The sequence below is a fragment of the Diabrotica undecimpunctata genome, chromosome 10 (assembly GCF_040954645.1).
Source record: "Diabrotica undecimpunctata isolate CICGRU chromosome 10, icDiaUnde3, whole genome shotgun sequence".
Lineage (NCBI taxonomy): Eukaryota > Metazoa > Arthropoda > Insecta > Coleoptera > Chrysomelidae > Diabrotica > Diabrotica undecimpunctata.
In genome coordinates, this window is record NC_092812.1 from 60,021,704 (window position 1) to 60,044,057 (window position 22,354).

At 31.2% G+C, this 22,354-nt stretch overlaps 1 protein-coding gene across 2 annotated transcripts in view; it reads left to right on the plus strand.

The window, feature by feature from the left end:
* Positions 1-22,354, plus strand: part of LOC140452001 (probable G-protein coupled receptor CG31760) — a 1,472,120-nt gene that overhangs the window by 379,216 nt on the left and 1,070,550 nt on the right. The window lies entirely within an intron of this gene.

The window sequence follows — 22,354 nt, forward strand, 5'->3', positions numbered from 1 at the left end:
TGAAGATACTGACCACAGTGATTATGAGTATGGATCTAATTCTTGATTATGCTATAAGGGTAATATGTTTTCATTTTCTCATTAAGAAAAATTTTGAGATTTATTGTTTACTATTTTATGAATAAATACTTCTATTTCTATTTCTATCTTTCTATTTTTAATATAATTTTACCAAAAAGTCTTTAACAGCTAAGCTGTAATAGTTTCGTTAAAAGCTATAAACAAATATCTTCTGAAACATTGCTTTTACTACTCAGAAGAATATATGACTCATTGCAGAACATCCACTGAACTGCTTACCATGACTGCAATAAATCTTTTTCTGTTTAATATGTGTTCCCATTTGTGATATATTTAAATTACGTTTTATATTTCTTTTTTATATAATATGTATTTTTTTTTACTTGCTACAAACAATATTTGCATTTGTTAAGTAGGTAAATGAATAAACTCTAAACTCTAAACTCTTCATGCAAATTGTCCACCCCAAACATTTTTTCTTCTACTTTCTTGACGTGGTTTACATAATTATGCCACTGCTCTTTAGATACGCGTTGTTAAGCTTCTTTTATCAACCGTTTTACTGTTTTTCCTTTAAAATCGACATTGTTTAAAGCCACATACCTTTATACTTGACTCCACACCATCTCAATCAGGTTCAGCTCGCAATGGTAAGGCGACAGTCTCAAAATCTAAACGCCATATTTTTCCGCAATTGTTTCACTTTTTAGGCAATCTTTCTCGAAGAAAATGTTCTTTTCCATTAGCCAATCCTTGATTTGCCTTTTGTTCCACAGTTTTTTCGGGAAATTAAATTTGCGGAAGTGGTATGACGCGTTATCCAGAACGACAACGTTTTCTTTGTCTTTCGGCAAGTTTGGAATTAACGTCTTCTTAAACCATTCTTCATATAGATCCCGTCCATTTCGTCGTAATCAGGGGTTCCCTTCTTGGCCAAGAAAGTTAATTCGGCCAATTTAAAACCAGTTTCGCTTTCAGCATGAAGAAGAGCAAACCGCGAACCTCTTTGAGTTGGAGCTTTCAGTCCAGTAGAGAGCCCTTTTATGAAGGCATCTCGTGGATTTTTGATCATTGTATCTCTCCAGGTACTTGTGTCTTCAGGATATGATATCCTAGATATAGAGGCCTGTTTTGCTTGAGACGTTTGATTGCATCATTTACTGACAGTTTTAAAGAATTTCTATCCCTTTTTCTAATAGCCATAAACAACATACTTCAACAATGCTCACCGATTGTTAAAGGAAGATTATACGCTGATGACTTAGTTTTACTTGCCAAAGAAAAAACTTTACATCTATTCAAAAACATTTACAACAAACAATCAATCAGTTAGAATTATGGTCTAGGACTATCGGATTACAATTTATTCACACGAAAACATAACACTCTAACTCCACATCTGAAGCTATATAATCAAACCCTTAGCTTTACAAATAATATCAGATTTTTAGGTATGGTTTTCGACCAAAAGCTCTCCTGGAAAAAAACATACAGAAGAATTTAAAAAATCATGCCAAGGAGAATTAAATTTTATGAAAACTATTTTCAGAAAAACTGGGGAGCAGATCAAAATACACTAATACATGTATATAAATCTTTAGTTAGATCCAAACTCGACTATGGTGCGATAGTTTATTCATCAAGCAAAGTATCAGTATTGAAAACCTTAGAAACTGTTCAAAACACAGCTCTACGAATAGCTACAAGTGCGTTTCGAATGACACCAGTTGAAAGTTTACAATTCTTAACAGGAGAACCACCCTTAAGTTTACGATGCAAATACCTTTCTCTCTCATATGCTTCTAAAATAGCTAGAAATAAAGAATACCCTACTTATACCAATACGTTCACAGATCGATTTCAAGACACTTTCTCTACAACAAGACTAGATAAACCATTTTACGAAAGAGTTAGAAGAAACCTTCATGACCTACATCTTGAATTTCCTGAAATTCTCCCAACAAATTTCCTAACTTCTCCACCTTGGTTAATACCAATTCCCAAGATTAATACTAACCTTAGTATATATAAAAAAAAGTGAGACTATAACAACCCTGATCAAACAATCATTCTAAATAGAAATGGAAACTTATAAAAATCACTATAAGATACACACTAACGCATCCAAATCTTCAGACGGTGTTGGTGCAGTCATCCTCACACCTAATACATACTTAAAATTTAAATTCAAACCCATTACTTCGTCATACACTGCAGAGTTGTTTGCAATATTACAAGCAATTATCCACATAAAAGAGTCGAAACAGTCCCCATCTCTCATAATAACCGATTCACTAAGCTCACTTCATACTATCAAACGTTTATATACCAATAATCCAATTGCCTCACATAACCAATCAGAATTAGAGATTCTAAATAATAATAAGATCACTGTTGACTTGTTCCATGTCATGTTTGTTCCATCATATTCAGGTATACAAGGAAAGGAAGAAGCAGATGAACTAGCCCGCTTAGCATCCTTCAGCCAGGACTCCATGCTTATTAATGAGATTTCTTCAGATGACTTCAAGTCAGAAATAAAATATAAAGTGTTAAGTGCGTGACAAAATAAGTGGAGTGCAACACAAAATAAACTCAAGGAAATCAAACAATTAGTAAAACCGTGGCTCCAACCCACAGCGAATAGACACGACCAAGTGAGAACACGTTTGCGACTAGGTCACAGTAATTTTACACATAAACACTTCTTTACGCGAACTGTGCCCCAATGTGTGAAAATTGTCAAGTAAGACTCTCCGTGAAGCATATACCAACTCAGCGAAAAACATATGAAGCAGCAAGAAAGAAGCGCACTATCCCAAATAATATAAAGGAAGCCTTAGGAAAAAACATGAACATTAAAAACACAATAAGTTATCTTAGACTCAGGAATGTATCAATTATTGTAGTTTTTTCTAACTTTACCTGTATTATATTTTTTAGGTCGCTAATAACCCTTGTGGTTACAGCGTAAATAATAAAAAAAAAGTTCTATAGGAGTGCTGCTTTTAAACGTTTGAGAAGATTTATCGTGTAATTCGTTGCAATGCTTAACACACAATGTTTAATATTGTATATCTCATGCTAATAATATATCTGATAGTACCACTGCACGTTTTCAGTTGCTGATTTGTTCTGTCCATTTAATATTTAAAGTTTTTTCACTGATAATAAAATATTCATTTTTATTTTAAATGTTAAATTTTTAAAGTTTAATTTAAATATTCAAGTTGATACGCATTATTATTTAATTAATTAAATAAGTTAAAATAGATACGCCCTTTATTAAAAGCCAGGAAGGAAATAAAAAACAAGCCTTTATTATCCTTGGATGATTAAGTTCAACTTTTTGAGTGGGTAAGAAATCAATGACCGAGTAAAAAAGAATTTTTAATTACCATTTGTCAGGTACATGAAGTATACTTGATAGCTCTTTGGAATTCTGACTAGTCTGTCCCTATTACCATAAATTTGTCTTTAGATCGGATTCATCGAATTCGTATCGTTGGCTCCATCGTGTGTGGCGACTTTAAGCTAGAATTTAAATTATTTTGGTAGTTCAAACAGTTTTACAAATACCATCGTGTTGATATTGTAATTGCTGAATGGTTCACAAAACAAGTAGTGCATTCCTAGTTAATTTTTTGTTTCTAGCGAAATGGTGTTTCATAGAAATTAGATCAGCAGTGATTGTAACCAGTTCCATTATTGCTTTATTTGATTAAATCCAGAGACTCAGTAAAACAACAATAATGCGGTTTGGAAGTTGTTTTTTCGTGACATCTCAATTTAAAAATATTTTGTTAATATCTACAGTATCATATAAATTAGAAATACAGTTGGTACAGTATAAATCCCGATACACGTCATTATCTATGTCAAAGATCTAAGTTGACATTGTTTCCAAATTAAAAAAAATCCTGAATTCATTTTAAATCAAATATATTACATAATTATTGAAGAAGTTGATTATTCAACAAAGTAAATTAATAGTCAATGTAAATAAACAAAACAATTAGAAATAGAAAACAAGATTACTTTGAAATGTTTCCGAGTTTCTGAATGATTCTGAGAAATAAAGCAAAACTTCTGGAGAACAAAGCCACGGAAAAATTCTCAATAACTGACGCCAAGACGCCCATCCAAACAAGTACATTTAAAAGAACTCCGAAGTGAACTAGAAACTCGCAAAAATAAAGGTGAATATGATTTAACTATTAATTACAGCAATGGCACTCCCAGAATCACGAAATTTTCTTTATAATTTTTCTACCGACAGATTTAATGACTCGCTATTGGCTATTGCTATATACTAATTTAGATTCACTTTTCGATAAGTTTGACGAATTTGTATGCAGTGCAACTTCTTAAACCGGACATTATTTGTATTGCCGAATCCTGGCTTAAACCCTCAATTCCTGACTTCTCTGTTAATATAAATGGATATACAATATATCGTAAAGACAGAGAAAATCATGTGGGCGGCGGTGTATGCATTAATTTATCGAATATTATTACTACAACTTTTAAAATTAACATTTAGCTATTAGATATTACTGGTATAGATGCAATTCACTTACCTGTTACTAAAAATTCTTTTTGCCTTAATTTAGTATATATATATATATATATATATATATATATATATATATATATATATATATATATATATATATATATATATATATATATATATATGTCGTCCACCTGTTACAATGCTTGCACAAAATAATGTTTTCTTTACAAAACTTGAAGAACTATCATCTCTTGATAATCTTATCATTACTGGTGATTTGAATTTCCCAGAGATCACCTTGCCAATAAGTTCATTATCTGACGCCGAAAACGCTCATAATTTATTTAAAAGCTTTGTAGTAAATTCGAACCTGATACAACTTATTACAGATACTACTAGATTTAGAAATAATAACCAACGTTCTGATTTCATCTCTTGAAGTCAGTTCTTCTATAGGAAAGTCAGATCATGCAGTTATAACGGCTCACATCCAGTTCAACCAAATACTACCCCACAAAAATAATATTGTAGCATATGCTACTACCGACTTTTCTGAAGTTGACACTGAACTCTCTCAAATCGACTGGCATTTATTTTTTGCAGACGTAAACGACCCCTCATTAATGAGGACTGCATTTCTCGATAAAGTCCACAATATAATTTCTACAAATACCACCTTCCGTAAGATTTATAGAAACAACCTTAAACCCTGGATAAATCAAACAGCAATTAAACAAATTAATCACAAACGACATCTATGGTGGAAATTTAAACACACCGGGCTTCTTAGTGATTTCCAAAGCCACCGCAGATTTTCAAATAACTTAAAAACATTTTTAAAAACTCTAAGACAAAATTTTTAAGCAAATGTTATTAAAAGTGGTAACATTAAAAAAGTCTACAAATACATATATTCCTCCTTGATGTCTAAAATTTCCATTCCTCTACTTCAAACACCAAACCAGACTTAATGCTCTTCTGACAAAGAATCTTCCGAAACTCTCTCTTTAGCATTTTCACAGGTTTTTACTAAAGAATCGAATGATGGCTATCTACCTGCTGTTAACTGCAATCGTGTCGGCGCATCCTTTGAATTCACAGTGGATCATGTCAAACAACACGTAATTAAACTTCAAACAGCCGCTTCACCTGGTATAGATGGTTTAAAGCCAAAACTGTTAAAAAGGTACGCAAACACTCTTGTAATACCCTTAACGGTAATTATGTAAACTTGCTTTATCCAGAACTCCTTACCCCCTAGTTGGAAATAAGCATCCGTCACCCCTATTTTTAAAAAAGGCAACAAACTCGACCCCAACAACTATCGTCCGATTAGCTTGCTACCAGTAGTTGCCAAAGTTAGGGAAGCCATTATTTCCGACGAGATGACCAAATTCCTTTTCCAGGAACATGTTATTCCAACACAACAACATGGATTTGTCTCTGGTCGCTCTACTCTAACCAATCTCCTACATTGTGTTAACGACTGAACGTCATCCCTTAACAGTTCGTAGCCTGTCGACGTTGTTTATCTAGATATCTCTAAAGCCTTTGACCGTGTACCTAAGCGCAGACTTCTACATAAGCTAGAACATTTCGGAGTTCGCGGTACTTTACTTTGTTGGATAGATGCCTGACAGATCGACATTACAAAGTTAGAGTTGGCGAATATTTCTCATAGGGCAGGTTAGTGGAAAGTGGAGTGCCTCGGGGTTCTGTCCTTAGACCTCTGCTTTTGCGGTTTATACCAGCGATGTTCCTTATTACGTCTCCAATCCAATCACAAACCAGCTTACACTCCAAATGGACTTGAACTCTATTTTAACATTGGTGTTCCCAGTGGTTACTACCCTTAAATACGGAAAAATGTGTAGTGCTTCGAATTGGTAAAAATATCCCAGTTGTGCCGTACTTTGTTAACGGGCAGCCATTAGATTCTGTGTTTTCGTATAACGACCTTGGTGTTATCGTAAAAAGCAGCCTAACTTGTTCCGACCATATTACCTCTATTTGTAAACGTGCGAACTCCAGACTGTATCTTATTCGAAGGTGTTCTTCGAGAGTTTTAATGCAATCATTCTGTAAGCTTTTATGATTAATAATCCCAAATTGTAATATTACTTTGATTGGCAATAAAAAAATCACTGCAATTCATGTTTGAGCCCAGGAAGTTATACCAAAAAATTGTAACTTTGTTATTTTTTTTTGTAATTGTGTTATTTACTAGTAGGTTATTATTGAAATTTCTTTGTTTTTGGGCATAACAGGGATTTGTTCCTCTCCCTCGGCCCTCGCTTATGTATAATAATAATAATAATATTTCGTTTGATTTTAAAGAAATGTAAATAACCAATTACAATTACGTTTTTTTATTTTTTTTATCACAAAGCCACTATAATTCTTCTATTTCTTAAAAGATACAATCTTTAGGAATTTAATTTGCACCCGAATGTTGGCTTCATATAAATTGAAACCTTTCACTACCCTTTCCATCGTAAAATTTATTATTGAGTCGTGAAAATTGAATTACTTCTTCAGACAAAATACCGGCGGAAGTCTCCGGAAACTTTAAAGCTGTAACAAATTAATTTAATTAGACAGTTATGAGGTGATAAGCGGCCACCGCACCTTCCACATCATTAGAAAATTTACTTTAATTGGTTAATCCATTATTGCAGCTCTTGTAGAAAGATAAATGTTGATTCTGCGTTTAGAATTCTGCATCTCTTTGTTAACCCAATGTCTAATTTGGCGGACGACGTATGTATTGTGACGTACATTTTTATACGAGAACATCGAAGATATTTACCGAGATATCTACACCATATCAAATGACCATCAAAATCTTTACATAATGTTTGATAATTATAGAAGAATTATAATGAAGAATTATAAAGCATTGACATACGAAACAAAATTTATTGATTTTTTCCAATTTCAATATTTCTTATTCTTAAAACAAAGTATAGTTCTTTACATTTAATGCTACTAACAATGCTACCATTGATGAATGTAAGAGAAATACCCCTTCTACTCAAAATCCGTAATAGGTTTTATTAAAGTTGAAAAAAGAAAATGGGCAACCGATTTCGCTGATTACAAACTTTTACAGCATCTTCAGGCCCTCAAGAAACTAAGGCTAAAATGCATAGTCTATATAAAAAAACGTGTGTATGACAAAACAAACAAATATTTGAGTAGTACAGAGGCCTTAATCAATAGTGATTAAATTAGATATTAAGATTTTATCTAGCTACCAGCTTCGTTCTTATATTAACGTTATATGTATAACGTTAAAGTAATATGATATTCTTTGTTATGGGTTGGATGATAGGACTGTCAAGTCACAAAAATGTCATGTGTCTTGCATCTTGCTGTCCCTTGGCACCTTGGCAGATATCTTGGAAGGCATGGTAATATTTTTATAGAAAATTAAAACTAAGAATAAGTGCATAGAAGATCTTTGAGTGTGCAACTGTCGGTCTTAACCCATTAATGCCCACCGTATTTTACGTAATACGCGGGACACTGCTACATATTTTGCCATGTACTAGTCAGAAAAAAAAGTAAATATTAGTTGTTTTCTTAATATAGGTTAGAGAGTAGATGTTAGAAGGTAACTGTTTATCATAACATTAGAAATTTATAACCTCTTACCGGTAAAGGGTCATTAGTTTTAGATTATAATTATAGTTCACCGGTTGCGTTTTAGAAGAGTTTGTACTACTTTTTCGATTTACGTAAAAAATCTTTTGTAGTGTTCAATTAGTAAGGCTTCTAAATATCAAATAGTAATAAATAGTATTAAAATTTATACTGGTGAGTATTTTGAAGGTCTTTGATTCTTGCGTATGATATATAATACGCTGAGCAATCGTGGTAAGTAATTAACATTAGTAGAAAGGTACTCGGTTCACTCCACTTTGACCTTTGACCCCGCACTCTCGACGCAGCCCCTCGCGCATCTCGATAGACCACGTGATCTTGGCGGGATGACGTCATTGGACCACAGCCCGATTAATTATGTGTAATTATTTTTAAAACTATTAATTATTATTAAATAAAAAATTCTATCGTGTGTAGGACTCGAACTCAGAACCCACAGCACCAAAGGTACACGCGCTAACCACACAGCTAGGTAACCAATTTATATAAACAGGCAATAATGGATATAAAAAAAAGAAGGCTAGCGACGAAAGATCTGAACAGCATAGACTGTACGCGCCACCGCTTCGCGCATGAGGCATTGAACGCTAGAGGATCGACCAGTTTGAACCGTAGGCGCAACCGTTTCGCGCATTAAATTATTATTGTATATTCCCTTATATAGTATAAAATATTTATCTCTTTTTATCGCTTTTAAAAGAGTGATAAAAAAGCGATGAAAAGCGATCACTTTTCATCGTTTTACATCGCTTTTTTAACATTTAAAAAAAAAGTCTGTTTATCAATGATTTTACATGTCTTTATTTGGGATCAATAAGTGCGCAAAGCGATATAAAGCGGTGAAAAACGATCGCTTTTCGATCACTTTTTATCGCTTTTAAAAAAGTGATAAAAAAGCGATGAAAAAGCGATGAAAAGCAATCACTTTACATCGCTTTTTTAACATTTAAAAAAAAAGTCTATTTATCAATGATTTTACATGTCTTTATATGGGATCAAAAAGTGCGTAAAGCGATAAAAAGCGGTGAACATGGGAGTAAAGCGTCTTTTCGTTTCTTGAGTAAAGTAAGCGATGTTTGAGCGATGGTTTTTTCCCCTAGTAATACTATAAAAATAATAATAATAACCTGTGGGAGTTTTTATCAGTTGTTCAGGCGCGGCCCCCTGCGAATGGGGGATACTCTCTGGATATTTTTAGCACTGATGGTTTGTACCATTAAACTCTTATTCTGCACGTGACATTTTTCTTACCAGGCTATCGTGCAACTCAATGTTGTCCTGCTGCGTATTAACAGGTTGAGTTTCTTGTATGAGGGGCCAGGAATCTGCTCATTAGGGATTTCTTTACGGACTTGATCCACAACTGGCTCTTGGTTATAGATCTGCCGTTCGACTTCGCTTCTGATGGTATTGCGTCTAGCCTCTGGGATAAGATTATTTCTTATAATTACCCGGTATTGATCTGCTATTCCCTGTTCAGATACTTGAATCTCTGGGTGTTCCCTGCAAAATTAGGCATACAGATGTTGTCGATAGCCGATCGCTTCTCGACCGAGGTTCGTCACCTTGTAATAGAAATGCAAAATGTTTTCATTTATAGACACAGTCCATTTCATGAGCTGCCTCGGTCGTCTCCCATCCGTAAACGCGTACCAAAAATAGATCACTTGAGAAAGGCACTCTGTCGAAAGACTGTAGTGATAATAAATTTTAATAAAACTTGTGGAAGTATTCAAAATAAAAGTTTTCAGTGTTTTATTGTTAAATAAGTATCTATTTGAAAATCTTATAAAAGAACAAATACCGTTTCCTGAGAATCAATCTTTTTTTATATCTCTCCGGGCGTAATATTAGGCTTAATCAAGTTTTTTTGGGATAATTTAAAAAGGACTAAAGCTAAAAGAAAAAATTAGGATAAAGTGTTTAATGTTGAACAAATTAAAGTAGCTTTGTTCCCGCTGTCTATCCTTACGTTATATATTTACCTCCTATCCGCTGCCTTTCTTGTATTATAAAGTCGCTATGAAAGGCACCTTAGCATGAAAAGTATCCTTGTGTAATTCCTTGTTGGTATTAAATATTTATTTTAAGCTGGTTAGGGCCCTAAATGTAACGAATAAAAGAGTGGTTTCTTGTCAATCTGTTTCTTGCCAATCTGATGTTTACAACATATTTTTAGTTTATTCCTATGCTAAATATTATATTGATAACAAAAGAAATAAGTCAATATATTGTCGTTGCTGAATCGATTTAGTTTTTTAAAGCCATAAAAAGTTCTTCTGAGGTATCAAACATCAAATATTGAAATTCAGTAGCCTTTGAATTTGAGTCGCTTTAAATGTATCTGGATCTGGTATCTGGATCTACAGGCGATAACTGGTTCACCAGTATTCCTTTGGCACAAAGGCTTTTTACAGAAACTAAAACTTACTTAGGAACTATGAGAAAAAATAAACGGGAATGCTGCCCTTTGGTGTCATATTATTTGAAAAAGAACAAGGCTGTACTAGTTTTATCCACATTATCTGGAGATAAAAATAAACCTGAGGTCGTGACTTTTTATAATATGGCCAAAGTTGGCGTCGACAGCTTTGTCAATACAATAATGTTAGCCGATGGTACTGTTTTACAATCTGGTAAACATTTCCGCAATAAATGCTCTGCATTTTTATAAAAATCACTATAATATGAACGAGGAGAATCACATGTTCGGTTCTTGCAAAACCTGAGTTGGGAGTTGATCAAACATCAAATCGAAGAAAGGTGTCAAAATCCAAACCCAAAATCCAAAGCTACTACCAACGTGCAAAGCTGCTGCTTGGTATTGAGGAAGATGAGCAGCTAGCCGAATCTAGAACCGGATCCCAAGAAAGATGTTACGTATGCAGAAGGATTCGTAATAAAATCTCCAGAAAATTTTGAAAAATGGGTTTGTGGTGACCATTTGAAAGAAATCTGTATAAACTGCCATCATAATGAGGTTATGTGAATGTATTATCGTTTACTTGAAAACAAAGTTTTTTTGTAATAATTTTTTGGTTTTTTCTTGATAAATACACTGTACTGATTATATTTTCATAGAAAATAAACTAAAAGTTCAAAAAAATGGCAAATAAAAAATGGGTGACATTTGTCCCCCATGCCACTAAATGTCGTTCTTAGTCACGCCACTAACATAGGGAATAATAAAAATGTCCAATTTACTTTATAAATTAAAAATGAATGTTAGATATTCTTTAAGATATTTTTATTTAACTATTTTTTAAATCATCCTACTCGTCAAAAGCTTAATACAGTAATTTTTATAAAAAAGGGTAAGGTGTAAGAGTGATGAAATGTTTATAAACAGAGACTTTCAACTTGCTATTAAACATCTTTTTAAATAGTGGATACCCAAAATATATCCTTATGACATTGAAATTTAACTCTGACATTTTTGACGGTCCCACTGATTTCGTGTCCCATTGAATTTCATTACTAAAACATTTAGACCCTTCTGTAATTAGATTATTTAAACAATTTGCTAATATAAAAATTGTTAAATTTAATTGTATTATAGTTCATTTCCATCATATTGATAGCACATTATGTATGCAAATCCCTAAACTGTTGATACGGGTGACTCAATGAAAAATAGATATTGTCAACAAGTTTACAGAAGTATATAGGAAAACAATTTTAAATTGAGTATAACTACCAGGTATAAAGGTTGAAGCAGAATAGAATACAATAGTTTTGAGGGTTACTAATCCCTAAATAAAGTTGCCAGTGTCGGAGTGATGGAGATTAACAGGTACTAATAAATTTGCAAGAAATGTAAGATGTTTATTTTATTGGTTATATATAAAATAATTTGTGGCCGTAACAGGGGCCGATTTGTAAAAAAATAAATATTATTTTAATCAAATTCCATTTCAGATTCACTGCTTTCTTCAGAATCTAAGGAATCTTCAACTCCAATGTTAATTATTACCGGTTCCAGCATTGCATCAGTCATATTATCCAAATTCCACATTTTATTTTCTTCCTTGTGACCATGACTAACAGCATATTTCCAATTTTCTGGAGTTACTTTTGATAAAGAATGTTGTTGTAAGTCTTCTAATTTAAAAGTTTTGTTGTTGCGTCCGACTTCACCCTTTACTTGAGAACATATATTTTCTATTGAATTCAGATCACAGTGGTATGGGGGTAAACGTAAAATAATTACATCACGGTTTAATACCATTTCATCAATTATATATTTTTTATAAGCTGCTTTATGTTGCCTTACAATAGGTAATAATTCCTTTTTTGTCGAATTCTCCTTGTACTCAATTGCGTGTTTATCCAACCATTCGATTATCTCTCCTTTTTTCCATGCCGTTGTTGGCAATTTTTCTGCTAGTCTTGAATGGTAACTAGCATTATCCATGATTATGACAGAATAATTTGGAATTTAATCCAACATTTGCTAAAAATACTCTTCAAAAACGCCAGCAGTCATTTCCTCGTGGTAATCTTTGGTTGATTTTGAGGCAAAACTTAATAATCCACAATTGACAAAACCATATTCGTTTCCAATATGGGTTATTATGAGTCTGCGTCCTTTTCCAACGGGAATATTGTTTATTCCAGTAGATACACCTTTGATGAATGCCTGACGGGAACTTTTCACATTTGTATCAACCCATAGATATGGTACAGTATGAACTTCATTTAGCCAAGTCTCTTCCAAATAAAAAATAGTTTTCCCTTCCTCTCGGTACTTTTTAATAGTTCTTAGATAATCTCGTCTCCAACATACAATGTAATCTTTTATAATTAAAACGGATTTTCTTCTATTTTTTTGCCAACGAAATCCCATCTCTCTCAATAGTCTCCATAATTTGTTGTTGCTTATGATTGGTAACTCTTCGTTTTCTTTAATTAATGTTTGGATTTTGTCCAATGTTGGAAATTCTTTGTTAAAAAAAAATGAGTGGACGCTGCGTCTTATCATGTTTTTATGTATTTCTTCAATTTCCAAGGGTTTACTCCCTCCAGTCTTCTTGAGAGATGAAACAGTTCCTCCTTTTCTTTCTTTTAGGAATCTATAAATTGTTGCTTCTCCAACCCCTGTCATATTTGAACACATGTTAACGATTTCACGAACATTACTTAAAGGGCGTTGATGTACAAGCGCATCGTGTACATTTAATATTATATTTTTCTCTCTTAGACTATAAGCACCTTTAAAACTACACTTAACGGGATAAAACCTGTTGTCGACGTCATTTTTAAATGCAAATATCAAAATATCGACACCAAAAACGTAGGTAAGACATGAACAATGTACATCTACAAACTAAATGGAAGATGCAAACAATTTCTAATTTATATTATTGGCATAAGCTGTAATGTGGCATAAAAACTACTTAAACTATCATTAGTGAAGCTTTATCAGTAATTTCAGGTAATCGTTCAAAGAAGGTATTCTTTTTGTGTCAGGCAATAACTTGTATAGAAAACAATAATCATCTTTAAATTACTGTTTACATTAATTTATTTCATGAAATATTGAATTCTCTCGGTAATCACCCGTGTATAATTAACAATAATCGTGTGGCATATATACCGACGTTGTTTATGCACAAAAAAGGTATAGTGAGATTGGTGGACACTTATTTTACAGAAGATTTTTTAAAAGATAATGAATTGTTGACGGCATCTTAAAATATAAATTTTTTTTATTTATTTCAAAACAAGTATAGGGTGACGCCTATGGTTTTTTGACCTGTTGAGGATTTGCATACATAATGTGCTATCAATATGATGGAAAAGGACTTTATAAAATAGAGAATTGTTTCAAAAATAAAAGACAAGATTTGAACTCTTTATAAAACCAATGTTATCTGCAAGTTGTCTGGTTCGGATTATCAGATTTGTTATGCAGGTTAAACCTAACAATGGCTTCAATAGAAAAAAAAGCAGCACAAAAGTGTCTGTACAAAAAAAGAAAAAACGTATGCGGCAGTTGACCTTTAAAAACTGGGCACCATTTTGATTATTCAAATGTTAGAGCTTTACAAGAAGTAAGTAATTATAGAAAAATAGTGTTTTAGAAATGAGTCACAATATAACGAAAAAGATGCAATAAATTACAAAGCAGATACGGGACAGTTAAGCAATCTCTACTGTAATATACCAAATATTTTAAATTAATTTGTCCGTTTAAACAACAAAATTTTAACCATCCTGTATATTTTTAACGTATATAAAATGACTCGTTTTATCGTGATTTAAAAGTGTTACTTATTTTGATGTGTGCTTTTTGTTTTTTAATGTACCTAAGTGCAAAATCTTTAACTAAACTTTTATGCACAATCATGAATTAATGAGTTAATTTTACAATATTGTTTTATTTGGCTTCTTGAAGATGACAACCATTGTTTGATCCTAACAATAGACATCAATCTTAGAATTCTCTTTCCTAATTATTCTGCCTCGTCCAGTAAAAAACACTGTATCAACCATTTGTGCCTTCACATTAATGAGATTTTACAAAAAGCATCTGCGAGGGTAAAAATTGTGGTAATAAGAAACGGAGTAACCGAAAATCGGTGTCTCTTATGCGCCATATTGATTCAACAGCTGTGGAAAATTTATATCGATTGCTGCCACAGGGAAGCTTTTGTTCAATTGCATTAGAAAATGTTAAATTAAAAAGTTCAAAACAGTAAACAGTACACTTTATACAAAGTATCCAATTACTTGAAGCCCTGAATATTAGAAAAAGGTAATACCTGCAGTTTTATAAATGTATAAGACCTTTATCTCGAAAACTGTTGATATTACAGAAAAATTTGATATCTGAATGAAGTAAAATTAAACAACAAATATTATAGTCATATAGCAAAATTAAAATCTTTATCAAATGGTACGAAAAAATGGTTAGTTTACAAAAGTGTTTATAACTACACCAAATATTAAATTTTAATTAGAGATTAGTAACTACACAATTTCGTCTTGTGCAAGACAAAATCTAAAAATTACACCTATTAAAAAAAGAGTACCTGTACTTTTGTCAGAAATTGTAACGTTATAAACGTCACATCTCTATTAATTTATATTTAAATAATTATTTCATTTTAATTTCTTTAATAATTTATTAATTTCTTTATCATCAGTTTAATTTTTACTATTTGTTATTTAAAAAGTAGTTGGCGCCCTCTGTTTTTCTCTTCTTTCATTGTCTTTATTTTCTTTCTCTTTCTGTCCCGTAGAATAAATATTCGCCCTCTCTCTTTTTGTCCGGCAGACTATTCTGTTCCGTGTTGACAAACAAGCTAGTTTCATGATATCTATAGCAACATCCTATGACATCTGTGCTAACTTCATTTAGTCTCCCACTTTGTGTCAAAACAACTTTTCTAAGGTGGTGGTATTATTTTTTTGCCTCTTTTTGAAATTTATAAAAAAAAGCAAAAATTATTATAGTACTCATTTTATGGTCTACAAATTCTCTTGGGTTTATTGGCATATCGACAACCTTATTGGCTTTGTTGGACTTAAAAATATTGACAACTTTATTAACTTTTTTGGATTTAACAACCTAATCAGGACATACAGCCACATGTGACTGCAGCTCTCCAGAAGCCACAACTTCTAATTGGAGGACCTAACAGCTACAACACACAAGCAGCCCAAACAGCACTTATTATTGTTTTTTTTATTCTTTTTAATAAATATGTTTGGTTAAAATTTGGCTTATTTGCTATCAACTAAGAACTCAGGTTCAATCCCTAGTTTAAGACAAGACGACCTCATCCTTGAGATACTGAGCTAGGCAAGGTATAGACGATAAGCGCCCATGGTTGATTGAGTTATTATTTTTACAATAGTACTTCAATTCTCTTTGGTAGTCTTATCGTTACAAAATACGACAATCTACATTAACATATACTTTTTCAAGTAATATTACCTCGTTTCAAGAACCCCGTAGAGCTCATTTTTGATCCGCAAGGGACCTATACAGAAAAAATCAATTTACAAAGTTGATATCTTTTTTACCAGAGGTTCGGAATTTGGATCTATTGACTTTGGACGAACTGTTTCTTACGCCTTTATAAAACTTTCATCATCCAGCCTCTAGTTACGTCCAGAATTGAACATAGGCCTCCTCTAGCTTTTCCATGTATTTCTATCGTGTGCTGCTGTAACAGGATTCGAGATTAACTTAATGTCATCTGATCAGCGGGTGGGAGTTTACTGCATTTATCACTCCTTGACTTCTATTCCAGATTCTTGTTCATCTTCGATCCTACAATCGTGCTATATGTCTCTCCCATATGTCTTTATAAAAAAAAATTCGTGTCACGGTGTTTGTTTAAGTTAATATTCAAAAGCCACTGAACCGATTGCAATAAAACTTTGTGAAAGTGTATTTGTTCGTCCAACTTAGGAGATTTTTAGTCTCGATTAATAAACCTTATTTTTTTAATTGTGTAATAAAAATCTTTTATGCAACTTGGCCTACGTTGCCATGTGATCAATTCCTTTTCGATCTTAAACATCATTGTTTTTAAATATCAAAGATGTAACTCTAAGTTAATCTAACTATATTTAAAGGGGTTATCTAACATACATATTTAGTGGCTTCAAATATGTAAATCCAGATAACACTGATGATGGAATATTTATCCCGAAAACGTTGTGTGATGTAGCCCGATAGGGTGTTTTAGTAATATACCTTTTGCTAAGGAAATTAAAAAAAAATTATCATAAATATTATTTTTTGACGCTATATATGCTTTCTGTGGTTTTCCATGTTTTGACGACGTTTCGGCAAGGTCGCACTTACCATTGTCAAGTCAGGTAGTACTCGCTAGTCCTTAAAGTAAACTGCACTGCTACAGTCACGTGTAAGCCAAATAATTACTTTTTTAATTTGACGATTTTTTATTAAATATTTTGTAAATAAAAAAATAGTCTTATGTTGCAATTAAAATGCATTTACTTAACATTAAAAAGTGAAAAATTTGTGATGCGAATAAAGTATTTTGATTGGGATATTACTTTCTGAATTACTGATTGGAAAGTTTCAGCTTGTTTTGCCTCTTGAAAGACCTGCGACCAAAAGGCTGTAACCGTTTCAAAATATTTATTATTATAATTCTGACTAAATATTCAAAATAATGTTGCTCACACCATCTATCCGCAGGCGCGGAAGCATCTAACCTACCCCAAGAATCAAACTCTAGTCCTAACGGTTCCTTGGCCTGCTCAAAATTGGAGCGCTCGTAAATCTACGGTCATCCATCTTCCCTTTCTCGCTTTGTACGTCCAAGAAACAGGACGAAAATTTTGTTTTAGTGGTTTCTTGACGAGGTAAACCGAAAAATTCCTTATCTCTTATATATTTTTAAATGACCGGGAGCCCTAATGGTTGCTAGAACTATGTTTATTGGATTGAGGTTATCTAAATAGCTATGGATTTATCGTATGTGTTCTCAAACCAAAAATACAAAGAATATCCCATTTGCCTAGCTGCCCAATCCTATATATTTTTATGGTGGATATTTGTTCCTGTTGTAATAGATTTAACGTTTCTGCCAGTCCAAGTATGTAGAGGGTAAAAAAAAATTATATCCTTTCTACACGTCACACCAGCATTTGAATAATTCAGGTTGTACCCATTTTATATTTTTTTTGTATTGAAAAGTGAAGATTATCCATAAACTAAATTATTGATCTTTTAATTACAATAAAAATCTACTTTCTACTTAATATACAAAGGTATTTTTTATGTGAACGAATTTCGAAATTTGGGATAAAGTATAATTTTATTTTCATATATCTCTCATTCATAATATAATGTCAAGATATAAAATATTTATTTTCTTACTTATTTGTAATCAATACCGTAAACACATACTAGTTTATTTATTTTCTGGGATGAAGTAACTTTTTACCTTAGAATCTTTTAATAACCTTTTTTTTCCTTACAAAATAATAAAGGTTAACTTTGTTTTAAATTTTTCATTTTACTTCTTTGTCTGAGCTCGTTTCCTTACGAGGATAAGCTACTAAGAAATGAGTAAATAAATAAAAAAAACTAAAGATAATAGAATCAGCTTCTTTATGATTTTTGAAAGAACCACACCCAAACTCTTCAACATGAGCAGAAAGGCCTATATTGTTTGGGTACTTAATTAAATAGTTTGGTTAAGTTACAAGGCATAACGCTTCAAACAAAATAGTGGTGGTTTTAAATTTACTTATTCGTTGAGTTTACGTATAGAAAACATAAATGTCTTCCAGAAAACACATATGGTATGCCATTTAAGATAAGAATATTATGTAATGTCACATGCAAGACAAATTGAAATAAAATAATAAAATATCCCATGGGATGAAATGATAAAATCTAAATGTTATTAAAGAGAGGTAAAAAGAAATAAATTAGACTTACTCACAATCAATTTAATTTTACTACCCAAGACGACCAGTTTCGCTTTCTAAAATTTGCAAAGCATCATCAGGTCAGTGGTACAAAGTAAATTAAATGCTGAAATTATAAAAAGTCCATATTAGGGTGCTGTCTTATAAGGATATAGATCAAAAAAAGGTTTTAGTAATTATGCCAATATTACATATCTGTGTTTATTAATATGCATAAAATTGCTTTAGCAGACAAAGTAACAACCTACAAATTGGTCAGAGAAAAAATCTGTTGAATTGTAATAAATTAGAAATAAACAAAATACTACTTACATTCCGGTAAAAGAGTTTTTATATAGTGATTGGTGATACATAGTTCAAACTATCCCGTATTACTGATAATAAGTGATCTTCGGTCAATGTTGTACCTGTCTGACAACTTAGGAGGAAGTTTTTGAGGGTAGGGATGTTAACAGATAATATAGGAGTAAGGTATATGTTATTGTTTGTTAAAAGAAAATGTGATGTTTTATATTATTTAAATTATTAAAGTTATTTATATTTATTAAAGAGATATATTTTGAAATGTGTGTTAAATTATTGAAAATTTTTATACAGAAAGAGGACAGTTATATGACAATGAATGAAAGTACTTGTACTATTTTGTGGGTGTGCAATTTCTTTGACTTGTAATTATTAACTTTTGAATAAAAGCACTTAATTTCTGCTAGGCAGAGAATTATGATGTCAAATGTTAAAATAATAAATTAAAACACAATTAGGGACAAACAGAACACAATTAACAGGACAAAACAAACATAAAACTTTAAAAAAAGGGGGCTTATAGGCACTACATTGCTTGCTACGAGAGGAATTGGGCTTTTTTGTTGTCTAGTAGTATTTTAAGAGGTAAATTTGACAAGCTAATGTAGGTTAAAGTGTGACAGTTCTTCTTCTATTTCTAAAGTTAACTAGTTTTTGAAGCTAACAGACCTTAGTAGTTAAACAATTAAATGAAATTGAAAATGTAAGCTAATGTGTATAATATTGGCATACTTTTAACAATCACATGCTGAATTAAATTTAAATTTAAAATTTAAGTGTGACAGTCAAATTAATTGAAATAATTTTTATATAACAAAATTTGAAATTTTTTTTAAAGAACCAGAATTACAAAATAAATTTAAGAGGAGCATTTGGTAACAAATAATAATCCAAATGTGTAATAAATATACAAAATTTTTTTGAAAAAGATTTTGAAAACACTTGATTCGTCCACACCGACAATAAGAAAATTAAAGAAATATTATGGTTCTGAATATAAAAAAATAAGAAATAAAATTTTGGCCACCAGATGCATAAAAACCAAAAACGTGAAAGGGATGAGAATAATCTTTAACACTCAAAATATGGGAACGGAAACAAGTAAAAAATAGCACCGACAAAACCAGACAAAATTCAACTTATATTTATTTTAATAGATCTCAATATTATGTCAACAATAAAATGTACATAAACACGTGAATGTCTTTACCTCACGTTTATATTAAGAGCTTACCCTATCAAAATCTACATAAATACGTCCTAAATTATTAAAGCGATAGTTTTAATCATGATAAAAGCACAAATTTTCCATATGTCCCTCATAAAACCAAATTAATGTGAGTCATAAAAGTCCAGTTAACACTAGTCGTGAAAATGTTCACACCGAACTGAAATCTTTGATTCTTCACCTGATAATTATGGAAATAGCCATATTGCGGTTGTTAAACATCTGATATATTTACGAGTGAATTGGAAAATGTAGAAGTTAAAAGTCAGCCTCGTTTTCTTTGACAAATGTAATTGAAACTGCAATTGAATTCTAGAAACGTGGCACGCACGCTAACAGCTTAGCTATCTGTAAAGAGATTGTGAAAAAGGTTATTGAGGTGAAGTGGAATACTTAAAGAATACTGCTTTGAAATAGTTTCAATTTTAGTTTACAGGCGTATTTGCCAGAAATTCACTTGTAAAAGAGAATATTACCGTAGAATTACGTATTTAAACGTAATTGAAAGACAATATATATATATATATATATATATATATATATATATATATATATATATATATATATATATATATATATATATATATATATATATATATATATATATATATATATATATATATATATATATATATATTATAGAATAAAAATTATTTCGTATCTTACACTAACTGAGGTTAGTTGTCATGGTGTTTATAACATGAAATGGATAACTCATCTGACTCCTACAAATGATGGCGAAAACTATCCAAAAAATTTTTGTTTTAAAACGTTTTTTTATAAAACACAAAATAGTTAAAAACACACACATATATATATATATATATATATATATATATATATATATATATATATATATATAGTATATATATATCTATATATATATATTGAGATGATTGGTGTTTAAAAAATTAATTTATAAGTTATATACTAGATAATATTAGATATTAAAAGTATTTGGTTATTTTAATAAGTTATATACTAGAAAATTTTATAAAAATTATTTATGTGAGGGCATTTTTAAGAAATTAGCATGTAATAAGTGTAAAAAAAGTTTTATTTTAGTAATTATAATGTTGTAGATATATTTAAGTGAGCCATGTGACTAGGCAACCAAAAATACTCTTTAAAGTGAAAGTTTAAATAATAATTACGAATATAAAGTGGGATTATAATAATATGTTGTTTAAAATGTGTAGTTTATTAAATTAGAGTGTTAAGTTACTGATTTAAGTGTATATTCTGATCTGAAAAGCCTAAATGTCAACAAGATTCTCGATAGAAAAGAAAGGAATTCTCTAGAATACAGAATTTGACCTTTGTTTACGGTAGAACATTCTCGAATAATGATTATGTCTATGGATCCAAGATATACTTTTTCCAGAACATTCATATAGGTAGGGAATAGAACAAATCGAACAGGATTTCTTACCAGATGGTTCTGGAAGATTGAAAAGGTATAAATACTCGGTGATTTGGATTCAAGATGGCCAGTTTTAGTATGAAAGTTAGTTAGAGTCAGTCAATCAGTTACAGTTCAGTAAGTTCAATATAGTCAGAAGGTCCAATTGTTCAATATAGTGAGTTAAATGAAGATTAAAAAACAGTATAAAGAAAATATAATTGAAGATTAAAAATTATGTTATGTATAAATGGTGATTGGATAATGGAAGAAGTATTAATTGAATATTAAAATTATATAATATATTTGGTGATTGGATATTGGTATATTGAAAAGAAGAATAAATATAAATATATAATATATTTGGTGATTGGATATTGGTATATTGAAAAGAAGAATAAATATAAATGCTGTTTGCTGGTTTGCTTGGTGGTTTATAAATGCTTAAGAAGAAATATATTTAAATTGGTGGAAGCTGACAATTGGAAAAATAATTTCACAAAAACAAGGATAACCGAAGCACGAAGACATTGAGTGGTGATTAGAATCTATATAGTGGAAAACAGTTCATTTAGGCATTCAGTGACAGAAAGGTACAAAATTTTGTTAATATAATTTAGTTAGTGTCATAACAATTTCAATTTTGAAGATAGTTTGTTTAAATTTTACATTGTCTATACAATTTAATTAGTTTCATAAGAATTTCAATTTAAAGATAGTTTATTTTAAATTTACATTGGCTAGGTTAGATATATATGTGTGTTTCATAATAGATATAATAAGGATAATTTAAAAA